Source organism: Budorcas taxicolor, chromosome 5 (assembly GCF_023091745.1).
Source record: "Budorcas taxicolor isolate Tak-1 chromosome 5, Takin1.1, whole genome shotgun sequence".
NCBI classification, from domain to species: Eukaryota; Metazoa; Chordata; class Mammalia; order Artiodactyla; family Bovidae; genus Budorcas; species Budorcas taxicolor.
The window spans coordinates 42,624,396-42,630,861 of record NC_068914.1 but is presented as its reverse complement, the minus strand read 5'-3'; the positions used below and the strand labels follow the sequence as shown (position 1 = coordinate 42,630,861).

Here is a 6,466-nt window from a genome sequence, read left to right as displayed (position 1 = left end):
TGTCCTATTCCATTCAACCTTCTTTGATTCCAAGTTAAGAGCCACTGGATGAATTCACCTCTAGCTCTATTATGTTTTTAAATCAAGTATCAGGTAACATTCCTGTGTATGTGGTATTATTTTTCTCTGATAAATCAAATCCTTCATACTTGCTCACCTACTATAGATGGACTGTAGTGATCTTTGTAAGTCTTTGTTTATATCTGTGTTTTCTCCCCACCTAGAGTAAAAGAAGCTGAAGAGGTGGGTAGGCAGAAAAAGGGAAAGTCACCCTATAAAATAAAACCAAGACATGACTGGAATTGTAAGTATTTATTCTGTTTTTTGATTTGTGGTTTTCTCTGGCTTTTAAACACTCTTCTCAGAATATACAATCCACCTAATAATATTTTAATCATCTTCCTCTTAAGTTTGAACAAATAGTGAGCTTCCAACTTAGATAATCTCCTTTTCCTTCTGCCTGTAACCAGAGGCTACAAGAATCTCAGTGTTCAGCATTCAAAGCCTAACCATCCAGATGGGTCCACTGAGGGGGTGTATATAAGTGGGGGGCTGCTGGTGGAGTTGGGGGCCATCTTTCACTCGCCTCATCATACATGGGTCACAGCACAGCTGTTGTAATCCCATGAGCACCCTTGGGGCCTAACACAGGGAGTGCCAGGTGCAGCATTGTTCTTTGCTCAGACCAGGGGCTCAGGCTACACAGGCGGCTGCCAGCAGCTGTCAGCCCACAGCCATGTGTAACAAGCCAAGCTCGTCCCTCTTTGCTCATTTCCCCCTTCAAAGTAAAACACCAGGTGGTGCACCAGGAAGGGAAGGGTTTGGTGGACATGATGCGTCCCTGTGATGCTGCCTCACGTTCTGTTGGATGTCTGAAGGACTATCACTTGGGACTACAGAGTGAGTGAACGCTATCTTAAGTGAAAAGCTGGGTTAGAGCTTCAAACAGCGTTTGAACTGAGCTCGTCTAATAGAGTGTAAATGGGAGATACTCAAATAGCCCAAACTGGGCCACAATTACACAGCTTTATTTAGAAAGAGAAATTATATCTCCATTTAAAAGGTATTTTCCCTTCTGTTTCTCTGTATCAAAATCTAGTATTATATTATGGTTTGGTTTATGTTCTGTCTTTTTGATGAAAGTAAATCTTCAAGTACGTGTATAGAATGAGAAGGAATAGTTATTTACTAACCAGAATTATGCTGTTATAAGGATAGAAGAGAATTAAATCACATTAAGAATGAGATGAAAGTGTGTGAGTCCCTCAGTTGTGTCTGGCTCTTTGTGACCCCATGGACTATAGGCTGCCAAGCTCCTCTGTCCATGGAATTCCTAAGGCAAGAATACTGGAGTGGGTCACCATTCCATTCTCCAGGGGATCCTCCCGACCCAGGGATTGAACCCGGGTCTCTCACATTGTTGGCAGATTCTTTACCATCTGAGTCATAGAAGAGAATTAAATCACATTAACAATGAGATGATGGAGAAGGCGATGGCACCCCACTCCAGTACTCTTGCCTGGAAAATCCCATGGACAGAGGAGCCTGGTGGGCTGCAGTCCATGGGGCTGCGAAGAGTCGGACACGGCTGAGCGACTTCCCTTTCACTTTTCACTTTCATGCATTGGAGAAGGAAATGGCAACCCACTCCACTGTTCTTGCCTGGAGAATCCCAGGGACAGGGGAGCTTGCTGGGCTGCCGTCTATGGGGTCACACAGAGTTGGACATGACTGAAGTGATTTAGCAGCAACAATGAGATGAAGGTTTAATTTTCATATTTATGTGTTTTTATGTAAAACTGAAAATGAGAAAGGTGACCTGATACTCTTTCACATCGATTAGAAGCTAAATTTAAACCCTTTTTCCCCTCAAAAACATTAGTGACAATTCTGAGGTAAAAAGATTTTACTTATATCTTTTTTCATTTATGAGCTTGTGGATCTTTAACCTTTTCTCAAAGAATTTGATCCAAATGAAAATACTATTCTAAACTCCATACATTCTTTAAAGTTATACCTTCTAACTATTTCTCTTACCTGATGCATTTATTTCAGAATGCAAAAATAAGCATGAAAACCTGACCAGTGAAAAGCAGAACAAAAATGAGTCACTGCAGCCACTTCCACAGAATTCAGCCGGCCTGAGGGCAGAAGGAAACTCATCATTTTGATCATGTTTCTTCTTGGCCTCTTGCATAATCTTTATGTTTTCCAGTTTACTGGTTGTTGAATTCTACACTGTATTCATATAAAAATGCAAAAGCAGTAGGCCAGTGGAGAATGTGACACCTTTTCTTTTTGTAAAAGTTTATGGTATTTTACCAACAGACCAAAACAGCATGTGTAAGAGGCAGTATCTGCATTAATTCTGAACATGCTAAACAGTAACCTCCAACTTACTGTTGTGAGACTATTCCCTGTCACAGCGAAACGCTCTTTCTCCTGACGACCAGTACTCCACGCCACTGCATTTAGATTTATGGTTAACATGATATTTCTAGTGACTTGTCTGTATCAGTTTCACATCTACATATAAATTTTCTATTTTAAAATTGAGGTACCATTTATATGTGTCATAGATAAGGCTTTCCCAGCTCTTGGGTTGGCCTCTGTAACTACATATTTGTGAAAGAAGATTATCTTTTTTTTTTTACTCATTACACAATGAATAGAAAAAAATATATCAGAAGGAAAACCCTTTCTATACATCATTTAATATAGGCAGGAATCATACTTTTAAGTTAAATGAGGGCCTTTATCAACCATGTCCTTTAGGACCTACATAAAGCCAGTCTGCAGCAAAGGTCAACTAAACCACAGTCGTGCCTCTCGGTAACTTTTACCATTGCCCTTCTCAAAGAAAATGACACAGTGCTTTTAAATGGTCCTCATAAAACTGCCAAACATGGACTGTTGGCAAAAAAAAAAAAGAGTAACTTTTAGATGGATTGATATCTACCTAGGACTTGTTCATTAACCCCACCTGCCTGAGTATTGTGACTTGATTGGGGTTTTCTTTAAGTCACTCCTGAAGCATTGTGATGGCTTTGTCTAACATTAATAGATTTTTAAAAATGATATGTCCTGGGGTATGGCTATGAATAAAGGGGAGAATGTGTTGCTATTGCAAACCAATTATGGAAGCAACTTACAAAGAAACTCTGAATTGTAACTATGTTTCTATTTATGTAAAATACTGTCCTTACCTTTCAGTCTGTAGTTGATGTGCACAGACACAGTAGTGGCTCTCTGGTTGCTGTTCTGCCATCTTCCTGTCTCCTTCAGTCCCTCCATGTGTATATGAACTTTGATGATATAATGGGGCATTTAACAGAGATTCCTATGTGCAATACTGTATTTAGTGTTTCTATTTTAATTTTTCTAGGATGTTAATTTATATGAAAATAAAATGCATAATAAAAGAGTTCTGTGCCTATTGTGTAAATATAACCTAAAAGTACATGCAAAATATTAATTGCAGAGGGGACACAGAGAGTCTGTGTCCAAAGATTTTTGAAAGTTCTTATTTCAGGCTGAACAGTTATTAGTGAATAGTGAAAGTCGCTCAGTCATATCCGACTCTGCGAACGCATGGATGACACAGTCCATGGAATTCTCCAGGCCAAAATACTAGAGTGGGTAGCCATTCCCTTCTCCAGGGGATCTTTCCAATCCAGGGATCAAGCCCAGGTCTCCTGCATTGCAGGTGGATTCTTTACCACTTGAGCCACCAGGGAATCCTAAACAGTTATTAGCAGTTAAGTACTTAACAAATGCTGGTTTGTAAAAATGAAACAATAATTCTGCTACATCAAAACATATTTTCTTAAGTTCAAATTTTCTTAATGCAGTTTTAGGGAAGAAGTATTTCCTCTTTATGGAAATACCAGTATGTTAATACCCAAGAAGTCCTTTTTCTAAAAGTTACAAATCAGTTGCAAAAATTCATATGATATAGATTAAATTTTGATAAAAATTGAGTAGATCTCAGCAAGGCAGCAGTGAGTGGTGGCATGAAGTGAGATCTAATTCCCTGCCCAGGAACTGAACCTGGGTAGCCTGAACTAAAACCAGGAATCCTAGCCACCAGGCGAGCAAGTGCTAGAGGCTAGAAGCTAATTTTCCATGAAGGCAGAAACTGTAAATGCAGGTACAAAGTTTATTATTAGAGACATAGCACAGCAACACGTGGGAAAGAACATAGAAAAACAGTTGGTTTAGTTAAGTCAGAAGCAAAACAGATATACACACCAGGAGAGAAAGGTTATGGGTGCCTCCCTAGTGAGACGGAGCACAATAAAGAGATGGCTAAATCATTTATATAGGCCAGTTTTTCTGGGTCTTTGTCTTCCTTTCTGTCAAATTTCTGGTTTCTTTTTTCACATCTGACCTATCCTGGGACTCTCCCCTGGTGTGCACACACCCCTCAGCTAAGATGGATCTCGAAGAGGAGGCTTCTGGAAGAATCAAGACTCACTATGGCCTGACATTGTCGCCTGACTTTTGACCCACAAGGAGCCTTTCTACGCATGATCTTGTCCCAAAAGGGGGTGAGGGGAGGGGAGATCACTTAATCCTTTATTCAAGCAGGATTTTGTCCCTCTTTGTACTTGCCATGACTGTCAAAGTGTTTATAAGAGACAAACACTGGCTATTTACCCTCTTTCTGTTGTTACTTCCATTTCAGAGGGCAAACAGGAGGCTGATTGTAAATGACTCAACTGGAGCCCACCTAGCTCTTGTCTCAGAAAATGTAAACAGGCTAGTTGTAAATGTCTAACCTGGAGTCCATCTATCTCCTATATCAGCGTTATGGGAAGATAATAAAGCAGAGAACATTATGGTGCAGAGATGGATATAGACAACGAAACAGAAGAAATAAAAAGAAAGCATTATGCTAATTGAAAAGCATTATGGAAGTTAATGGGGGAAAAAAGCTAATGTAAAAGACTTGCTTTTACTCCATAAATCTTTGAACTTAGATCTAATTTAACTTTTCACTACAGATTTTTCATCACCTATATGTTGGCTTGTCATCTACTTTGTGCAAAGGTCAGGAGCTCATAACTCCCAGTGGGTCTCCCATTCAGATACTAACCAGGCCCGACCCTGCTTAGCTTCCGAGATCAGAGGAGACAGCGTGGGGGCAAGGGAAGCCTCAGGCAGGATGCCTGGCAGGTGCTAGGCAGGATGAGCGCTCAGGGCCCCGGCTGGGCTGCGCCTAGGCCTGCAGGAGGCTCAGAGGACCACGGGCCAGGGGCAGCGGCGGCCCCGAAGGACCACGGGCCGGGGGCAGCAGCGGCCCCGAAGCCAGACACCTCCGGTGCCACGTGGCCCTGAGCAGCGAATGGGATAGCGCGGGTGGGGGGTTGGCACCGAGAGGGGGCGGGCCTGAGGAGGCCAGGGTAGGAGAGCACCGAGTCCTCCGTGCCCCTCACCCCACCCCCTAACCCCTCCAGGCACGCTTGACCGGCCAAGCGAGGGTCCCAGGAGCCCGGTCCCCCGGGCAGGGCCAGGCGGGTGCTAGGCGGAGGTGGCGGTGTGCGGGGGCAGGTGGCGTCGCCCTGCTACCGGGCCGCCGGGAGTCCGGTCGCGGGTGGTGCAGCTCAAGTGCAGCGCGCGCTCCGTGGAGAGCTGGAGAGCTGCGGCCGCCGGCTGGCCCGACCGGCGGGTCAGAGCGAAAGGCAGGCGCAGCGCAGGGCTCTTAGGGCGCCTGGCGGCCGCCGCCTCCGTCTACGGCCATACCACCCTGAACGCGCCCGATCTCGTCTGATCTCGGAAGCTAAGCAGGGTCGGGCCCGGTTAGTACTTGGATGGGAGACCGCCTGGGAATACCGGGTGCTGTAGGCTTTTTGTTGTTTCTTTTTTTCCCTGCCTGCCCTCTCCTTTAGCCCCCGGCCCCAGCCGCACCGCAAGCCGCACCTGCCGCTGGCCCCTGGCACCCCACCGCGCTCAGAGCCGCCGCCTGCCTTCCAGCCCCTCTCAGGTTGGGTGGCCGGGGCCCCGACTCCCGCTGCACACCTGGGTTGCCTCCGCGCGGCCCGCGAGCCCCTCGGCTTTCGGCGTCCAGGAAACCAGAGGAACGGCGGGGGCGGGGGCGCGGGCGCGGGGGTCTCTGTCTGGGGCTCCCTTGGCGGGCCTCAGGCAATTCTGGGCGGGGCCGGGGCCCCAGCCCCACCCCCAGACGCATCCTGGCAGGCAACCTCGCGGTCTCCCGCAGGCGCGGGCGCACAACACACATACACACACACACACACACACACCCTCACACACACCCTCACACACACCCTCACGCCCGCCCCCCCAGACACAGACACACCCCCCGCAGCCCAGACAGGCCAAGAGCCGGAAACCACAAGTAAGGGAGACGGAGAAAGAGGGAGAGAGAGAGACAGCAAGAGGACCACACAGGCTTCCAAAGCCCCGGCCGCCACACCCGCCCCCCTCCGCTGCGGGTATCCACCCG

General features: G+C 46.3%; 1 non-coding gene across 1 annotated transcript; it reads left to right on the top strand.

Moving 5' to 3' along the window:
• The first annotated feature begins 5,731 nt into the window (after window positions 1-5,731).
• LOC128049213 (5S ribosomal RNA) lies at window positions 5,732-5,850 on the top strand. The gene has a single exon (XR_008199570.1). It is a non-coding gene; the product is annotated as a 5S ribosomal RNA (ribosomal RNA).
• The last annotated feature ends 616 nt before the right edge of the window (window positions 5,851-6,466 follow it).